Raw genomic sequence first — 9201 nt, 5'->3', positions numbered from 1 at the left:
ACAGGTGCACACACACACACACACACACACACACACACACACACACACACGTAAATGTAATGAGGACACTCTGACTTCCACTCACTACATTCAAGTCTGTTCTAGCACTTACAGAATGCAGAGAACCCCTACTTGTTTCCTGGACTCCTTCTCAGTAGCATGTCCTATTTCAAACCGGAGTTAGCTTTTCTGACTTATTGGTAAGTTTCCAGTAGTTTATTTCCTTGCACATTTATTATTTCTTTACTGACATGGCTTCAAGGATGTTTTCCTGGTTATTGATACAAACACAGTGTGAAGTGTTTACTGAGTTACTTGGGCCTCTGTGTCTGTTAATACTCAGCTACTATAGTGCTTGTGTTTTTAAAAAACATGCTTTGTTCAAATTTGAATATGTTCTTTGCAGTCCCAATGGATTCATCATCCAACGGAGGCTTCCTCTGGCTTCCAGGGTGGAGAAATCTGTTAATTGTAGGGATTTGGCTGGTTCTTACCTTGAAGTCCTACAATGTAAAAGGCCACAATCCATGAGAAAATGATGTAGCAAAATAAATACAAAGGAGGTATGGCCGGGCGGTGGTGGCGCACGCCTTTAATCCCAGCACTCGGGAGGCAGAGCCAGGAGGATCTCTGTGAGTTCGAGGCCAGCCTGGTCTACCAAGTGAGTTCCAGGAAAGGCACAAAGCTACACAGAGAAACTCTGTCTCAAAAAAAAAAAAAAAAAAAAAAAAAGGAGGTATGTTCTTACAAATGAGAAAAAAATGTGTGGAATTTGTATTCCCTGGAGATAGTTTAGTGGTTAAGGAAGCTTCTACTCTTCCAGAGGAGCTGAGCTGTGTTACCACAATCAGGTGGCTCACAATCACCTGTAACTTCTGCTCAGGTGATCTGACACCCTCTCCTGACCTCCTCCAGGACCTGCACACACGCATGCCCGCGCATGTGTGTGTGTGTGTGTGTGTGTATGAGAGTGTGTGAGTTTCTGTGTGTGTGTATGTGTGCATGTATCTGTGTGAGAATGTGTGTAAGTGTATATGTGAGTGTGTGTGAGTGTGCAAATTATAAAAGAAAGAAAATTTGTTTTCTGCACTGTGAGAAAGGGTGAGGATAATAGAATTTTCCTACATTGTCTGTTATTGTCAAATGATACTACCCTTGTACAATGCAAGTTCCAACATTTCTATGAGTAATAAAAGTATTCATAAACTGTAACCAAGTGATCTCATTTTAAAAAATTATTTAAATTCATTTATTTATTTTACATCCTGATTGCAGTTTCAGGATTTATTTTATACACCTCTTTCCTCTCCTCCCATTTTGTCCCCCAACCTCCCCTTTGTCCCATCCCCACCCCCCAATCCACTCCTCTTCTGCTATTGTTCAGAACAGGGCTTGCATCGCATGGATATTAGCACAGCATGGCATTTCAAGGTTCAGTAAGACTAAGCATCTCCCCTTGTAGTAATGCTTGGGTAAGGTGACCTGGTATGAGGGTTATGAGGAATAGATTCACAAAAGCCAGCCAAAGTACTGGGGAGATTCCCTGCTCCCATTGTTAGGGGTCCTACAAGTATAACTGTCACACATATGTAGAGGGCCTAGGTCAGTCCCATGCAGGCTCCATTGGTGTCGGTTCAGACTCTGAGCTCCTATGAGCCTAGGTTAATTGATTCTGTGGGTTTTCTTGTGATGTCCTTGACCCCTCTGGCTTATACAATCCTTCCCTCTCTTCAGCGGGATTCCTCGAGCTTGGCCTAATGTTTGGCTATGGGTCTCTACATCTGTTTCCATCAGTTACTGGAGGAAGCCTCTCTGATGACAATTGGGGCAGGCACCAATCTATGAGTATAGCACAATAACGTTGGGCATCATTACTTTGACATTTTTTTTTTCTCTAATCATGTTTGGTTCTATCCTAGGTCTCTGGGCCATCCAGACTCTGGATCCTGGCACTCCAGACAGTTTTAGGGGTGGGCTCACTGTCATGGTATGGGTCTCAGGCTGGACCAGTCATTGGCTGGCCACTTCCATAATCTCTGCCACCCTTACCCCAGCACATCCCATAGGCAGGACAGACTGTAGGTAGAAGGCTATATGGCTGGGTTGGTGTCCTAGTCTCTCCCCTGGAAGTCTTTCTTGGTTACAGGAGATGGCCAGTTCAGACTACATATCCTCTGTTGCTAGGACTCTTAGCGAGGGTCACCCTTGTAGATCATTGAGAGTTCCATTGCACTAGGTTTCTACCTCACCCGGAAATGCTCCCCTTTTCTGGTTGTTTATCCTGTACTCTTCCCCCTTCATCTAACCCCAACTCGATCCCTCATGGTCCCATCCCCACCCACAACATTAAAAAAATGAGAAGTGAACCGAATAATAGCTATTCCAAATAAGTTTACACTGTAATATGAAGTGGAAAAAAAATGAGGCTTCAGAATTGTAGTAAGTCCCAAATATTTCAAGTTTAGTTTTAAAATGACCAACTTTGGGATTTATCTATCTGATAGTTGTGTAATGAGATTAAGGTTTGAGTCCCAATCTTTTTTACCAGTTCACAATGTAGAGGTTTCCTAACCTCCAGGTTCTGTCTCTTTACTCTGAGGATGCTCTAAATGAGTGAGTGAAAGTGTGTTTGGTTCTTGGGACAGTGGAGGGAAGATGAGCTTCCTCCGTGTGTTGTTAAGAAATTGCTATGTGACGTGACATCATCTTACCTGCCCCGCCCCCCAGAGGAAAGCAACTGTTTGTTCTTGAGAAAGGGATCTTGCTTTGCATCCCAGGCTGACTTTGAGCTTGAGACCCTCCTGCCTCAGCCTCTGCGGTGCTACAGCCCCAAGTGTGAACCACTGCACCAGCTTAGGAAGCACCTTTATTAAGGTTCTCCCACATGCCAGGAAAGTCACGGAGATTCACTTCCTGCAGAAGTCTCTCCCAGGTCCCTGAGATGGTCGAGCTGGCCTTACCTGCTTCCCCATGTTTTTAACTGAGCATATTGGGTGGAAGGTGCCTGCCTGTGTGCTTGTTTTCTGGACCAGATGTGTCTAATGATGGCATCTTTACATTTCTAGCACCGGATGTAGCATCAAGATGAAAGTGAATTCTTCAAGGATAATGGATGACTGAGTGAAGGAATAAAGAAATAACCCCCACCGGTTCATTCTCTCTGAAGTCCTTAGGAACTGTTAGATAGCATTACCTGTAACAGAGGGAAGCCTGCGAGAGCATTGGCCTTGTTCTCTTCAACCATTAAGATGACTTCGAGGAGCTGCACATCTGCCCAGCTCAGCCGATTGCCCACAAGAAAATCTTGCCGGTGGTCTCTTCGGGCCTGCGGGGTGGTTGGGATGGAGAAGGCGGAAGGGGAGGGCCACTCTCAACATATAAATTAAAATGCTCTTAGTTTGGCAGAAGAAAGTTAGATACATTTTTATTTTGTGTATGTGTTTACTTGTGTGTGCATACACATGCTATGGATGCACAGGTAGAGGCTGGAGGATAACTTGTGGGAATTTGTTCTAGTCCTCTACCTTGTGGGCCACAAGGATCAAAGTCAGGTTATCAGACATGACAACAAACGCCTTTACCAGCCCAGCCATCTTGTCAACCTTGGTTAAATATTTTGTGGAAACATGTATCCAACCCTATAAGATCATGAAAGTCATCCTTTTCTTTACTGTTTTACTGTGGGCACTATGAATCTTTCTTTAAACTGAGAATTCTACCATGAAGTTCCATATGTTCCAGAAGAGGAAATTCTGGTTAAGAAGAGATAATACCATACCATGAGACACCCAGGACTCATGTCATCCATAGAGTCACGTAAATTATAAACTAGGTTTTATAGAGACTGCCATGGTTTGCTTTCTGTTGCTATGATATTACACTGAGTAGGTGCTGGAGAGATGGCCCAGTGGTTAAGAGCATTGGCTGCTTCTCCAGAGGATCCATGTTTGATTCCTCATACCTACATGGTGGCTCAGAACCATCTGTATCCTCAGTTCTAGAGGATCTGATGCCCTCTTCTGGCCTCTGCAGACACCAGGCATGCAAGTAGTCCACACACATATATTTGGGCAAAGCACCCTTACATCTTATATATTTATATATCTAGTTTAAAAATCAAACACTGATCAGTTTGGGGAGGGAAGGGTTTATTTGGCTTACTGGCTACAGACAATCACTGAAGGAAGCTGAGGCAGGAACTTGGGCAGAGACCATGGAGGATTGCTGTTGTACTGGCTTGCTCTCCTGGCTTGCTTAGCTAGCTTCTTTTGGTAGTCTGGGCCCACCTGCCCAGGGATGGCACCATCCATGATGGGCTGGACCCTCCTACCTCATCTAGCAATGAAGAAAATCCCTAGGGAGGCTCCCACAGGCCAGTCACATCAGAGGATCCCCCAGTTGAGACTCCTTCAGGTAACTCTGAGCTGTGTCAACGTGACAGCTGAAGCTCACTGAGGTAGTTCTTCTGTACTATAGAATTATTTACCACAACCCCAAAGTACATTTAGCTTCTGTTCATTCATTCATTCATTCATTCATTCATTCATTCATTCATTCATTCATACTTAGTGAATCTGAGGAGCTATACCATGTCAGGGAAGCCCTTATTTCATTATGATGAGGCCCAGGGCAGAATGGAGTCTGTCTATTGACTCTTGGCTGCAGCTGGAGTAGAGGTAAGCTTTGAGGTGGTCCATCTTCAGATGCACCTAAAACAGACTGTGTCAACTGAGTTCCTCACATCAGTCAGGAGGTGTTTCCCATTGAGTGTCTTCTAAAGAATGGAGCCCTGTTTGGCTTCTTAAGGCAAACCTTTAATCCCAGAAGTCTAAGCAGGAGGATTGTAAATTTGGTGGTAGACTTGGCAAGAGAGTGTGGCCCTTGTTACCTTGTGCCTTAAATTAAGATTACCAGTTTTAAAGATACACATGAATAGATATGAATTAATAAATAGTTGAAATTTTTTTCTTACCACAACACAAACAGTAACAACTTCGAGGCATTAGTCACATGTGCACCACATTTGGATGGAGACTTAGAGTGTGAAAAATAAATAACTCTGACTGTATAGAAGTTCACTGAGTTGTATAGTCTTTGGGTCTGGTTAATTTCAGTGTGTGATTTTCTTTTATTTATATTTTTGTATCATAACATTTAAAATAAACAAGAAATAACTTGTAAATTTATTTAAGAATTAGTGTTATGTATATTGAATGTTTGGTAACACTGATGAATTATTATTGTTTTAGATGTGAACATGTCTTGGCGGGAGGTTTCTCCCCTAAAAGAGTTCTTAGAGTGTAGAGAACACATTTAAGTATTTAGAGACAAAATACATGATATTTGAACTGGGTAAGAGGCAATTTGAGAGGTCACTGCTCAGCACATCCTCAGAGAAGGCCCCCAAGGAACAACCATATATTGTATTGATTACTATTCCATAGCAAAAGAATTAATATATAACATTTTAGCAAATGAAAGTAGAGTGGAAATACAAACTTCAGTTGAGAGGCAGTCAGGAGTGGACAGCAACAGGCTGCTTGTTCAGGGTGGGGCCGACACTGTAGACATTATTGTCTTGAGCACCGAGTAAGTGCCAGGTTCTTTTAAGTCCCGAGGATACCCAGTGAGGAAGACAGTTAGTTGGTCCTGCCCTCAGCATCCTACACACCTGTGGGAATACAAAGAGGTAAAAAAGGTGGCCCATTGTTGTTCCTGAGAGGGTCTTGTTTTATAGCTCACTCGCTGTGTAGCTTGGGCTGCTCTCAAATTCCAGGTATTTCCCCACCTTAGCTTCCTGATTACGGGCACACATCACCACATATGGCTTCAACAAGGAGGTTTAAATGAATAGTGGAGCATCTAGAACAGTCAAGCATTTCACTCATGTTCAAGAGGCACTGGTACTTTTCTGTATGACCGTGTTGGGTGCTGCCCTCTAGAGGCATCTTTGGGTAAAACACGTCTCAGTAAGATACCTGTGATCTGGGAGGGATTTACTTGAATGGAAATCACAGACTCAGGAGATTTTTGCCCTTGGATAGAAGCTGGGAAAAATGGCTAAGGGTTGAGGCAGTGTCCTGGGAGGGGACTTGCAATGCTCTCCCAGCCTCCTGGCGCTGTGTTTACACGACCCTGAGGGTTGCATTTCACCCTTGCTCCTGGCGTGCTTGATGCTTCCCAGGTGCAAAGAGAGCAGCCCACAGATACAAATGGGTGCCTTTCTACTGTGTTCGTTCTGTGAGGAGTCTGTGTTCAATCATGCAGATGTCCACTTGTGGCTCAGCCTCTGCAGGAATGCGTTCTAAAGAGAAGGGTGAAGTAAAAGCAAAGAACTCGGTATCAAGGCCTCCTCTTGTCCACCCCAGGGAGACTGAAGAGGGAGCTGAGCACAGGCTGCCTCGGACCCTTGCTCAGACCTTCTGGGTCTTCTGTGCCCAAAGACTGAATATGACAGACCCATCCATTCCACCGTCCTCACCATAACCAATAAACGCACCATCCCTATCAGACCTTGGTGAGCCTCTTCCAATGACTGCTCATCCCCTCTGTCCCGCTGTGTTTCCTGAATGGATGCTTGGCTAATTGGTGGCATTCAGAACCTCACTCTCTGTCATCTAATGCAGTGTGACAGTGTACAGTGTACGTCTACAATCCAGCATTCCAACCAAGCAGCCAGAGATGAAAATATTCCTGCCCATCACTACTCAGAACTGTAATAAATCACAGTCTATGCAATCAGAGTTAGTACTTGTTGTCCAGTGTGATGTGGGGCAGCCCTACTCTGTGTACTTTGAAAACTCTGCCCAGCTGGGTGCAGTGGCATGTGCTTAGGACCCCAGCTGCTCAGGAGGTTGAAGTAGGAGGAGAATTGCTTGAGTCTAGCCTGTGCAGCATAGTAAGACTTTGTCTCACATTTTAAAAATATCGACGGATGAATAGAAAACCCTCTCCTTATTACAAACGAGGACACAAATGCTGGGAGATCTTCAATGATTGTGCTCAAAACGCAGAGCTATTTATTAGTTACAGCCTAGATCATAAATCATATGAGCATCAAAATACAGAAAGAATCGTGATTATTTCTAATGACTTTATTTTTATAGATTCTATAAAGTTAAATATAGTTATATATTTGATATACGATATAAGGACAAAATGATATGAAAATTTATTTGAGGTTTTTCTTTTAAGTGTATGGATGGTTTGCTTGCATGTATGATGGAAACGTAAGCACGGCTGATGCCCATGGAGGACGGAAGAGGGCATTGGATCCCCAGCACTAGAGTTATAGACAATGGTGAACTGTCACGTGGGTGCTGTGAATTGAACCTGGATCATCTTGAAGAACAGCCAGTGCTCTTGACCTCTAAGGCATCTCCCTAGCTCCCAAACTGAGGGTTGTTATACTAGTTTTGCAGCATATGCCAGGCTGGCCATGACCTTGTCATCCTCCTGCCTCAATTCCAGAATGCTGCCATTGCATAGGCATGTGTCACCCATGTCTGGCCAAATTGATTGCTACATTTGTAGTAAGTACTGGGAACTCCTCAGGGCATCAGATCAGTCTCCGGCAGCCCTGTCACGGGCTGTCTTTCTGACCGAAGTGATTGCTCTTGGATAAGCTCGATTTCTAGAGGCAGATGAAGAGCAGAGTGGATGATCACCAATATTCAGTTGCTTTAAATGAAAAGGAAATGAAAAGATAGTGTGAGGAAATAGCAAGACATCCATTAGAATTCTGACACATCATCCTTCTGGACACACACACACACACACACACACACACACACACACACACACACCTGAATATTTCTAAGTGGTTCGAATGGCTTAGTGAATTATTTCTAGTAACAAAATAAGATATAGGTCATATAACTATATAGATTAGATTAATGAGAGTGAGATTTAACAATGACTCAAGGTCAAATAAATACACAAAAAAATGAAGTGTTATAATGAATGTGTGCAATCATCAGTACCCTGATTTTTTTTACGTCTTTAATTATGTTCCTGTGTTTTCACGTGTGTACATATACGTGCTATGGATGACTAGGTACAGACTGGAGGATAACTTGTGGGTGTTTGTTCTAGTCCTCTACCTTGTGAGCCACAAGGTTTAAACTCCAGTTATCAGATATGGCAGCAAATGCCATTACCAGCCCAGCCATCTTGTCAACCTTGGTTAAATATTTTGTGGAAACATATATTCGATCATATAAGATCATGAAACTCATCCTTTTCTTTACTGTTTTACTGTGGGCACTATGAACATTTCTTTAAACTGAGAATTCTACCATGAACTTCCATATATTCCAGAAGAGGAAATTCTAGTTAAGAGGAGTTAATACCATATCATGTGACATCCAGGAATCATGTCATCCATACCAGTCATGTAAATTATAAACTAGGTTTTATAGAGACTGCCATGGTTTGCTTTCTGTTGCTATGGTAAAACAATGACTAGGTGCTAGAGATATGGCCCTGTGGTTAAGAGCATTCATAGGATCCCTGTTTAATTTCTGACACTGTATCTGTATCTCCAGTTCTGGAGGAACTGATGCCCTCTTCTGGCCTTTGAAGGCACAGTCATGTAAGACATATATGCAGGCAAAACAGCTATATTTAAAAAAAATACATTTTTTTAACTTAAAAATAAACCACTGGCCAAAACCTGTTTTGGGTGAAAGGATTTATTTGGCTTACATGTTAAAGCCAGTCACTGAAGGAAGCTGAGGCAGGAACTCAGGCAGAGACCATAGAAGATTGCTGTTGCACTGGCTTGCTCTTCTGGCTTGCTTAGGTAGCTTCCTTTTGTAGTTCAGGCCCACCTGCCCAGGGATGGCACCACCCATGGTGGGCTGGACTATATCTATTAGCAATGACAAAAATGCCTTACAGACATGTCCATGGACCAATCTGATCAATGACATCCCCCAGTTGAGACTCCCTCAGGTAACTCTGGGCTGTGTCAACTTGACAGCTGAAGCTGACTAGGACAGAGACTGTTGGTCCATGTCACATCTTGTGCTGCAGACCCAGTGATCTTACTTGGAGATGCAGACTCCTGCAATCTTACAGCTTCACCATGAGAAGACCTTTGCAGGCTTTCCCTTATTGTGAAATCTCTCCCAGGCTGTGAAGTTGCCATAGTTCTTGGTGAGGAGCAGGGTGGAAGAGAAAGGACTTTTAGGATGATCA

The 9201-nt window shown here is 43.3% G+C and overlaps 2 protein-coding genes across 5 annotated transcripts in view; both read left to right on the top strand.

The window, feature by feature from the left end:
* LOC131926066 (glutathione S-transferase A6-like) overlaps positions 1-9201 on the top strand; it is a 92483-nt gene that overhangs the window by 81920 nt on the left and 1362 nt on the right. The gene's annotated exons all lie outside the window — the stretch shown is intronic.
* The window catches only part of LOC131926063 (glutathione S-transferase A3), a 33853-nt gene continuing 29310 nt past the window's right edge, over positions 4659-9201 (top strand). Inside the window, exon 1 of the mRNA XM_059281312.1 lies at positions 4659-4676. The gene's annotated coding sequence lies outside the window, so the exon portion shown is untranslated. The remainder of the gene's footprint in view (positions 4677-9201) is intronic.

The sequence above is a fragment of the Peromyscus eremicus genome, chromosome 16_21, assembly GCF_949786415.1.
Source record: "Peromyscus eremicus chromosome 16_21, PerEre_H2_v1, whole genome shotgun sequence".
Classification (NCBI taxonomy): Eukaryota; Metazoa; Chordata; class Mammalia; order Rodentia; family Cricetidae; genus Peromyscus; species Peromyscus eremicus.
This window is presented reverse-complemented; position numbering and strand designations above follow the sequence as displayed.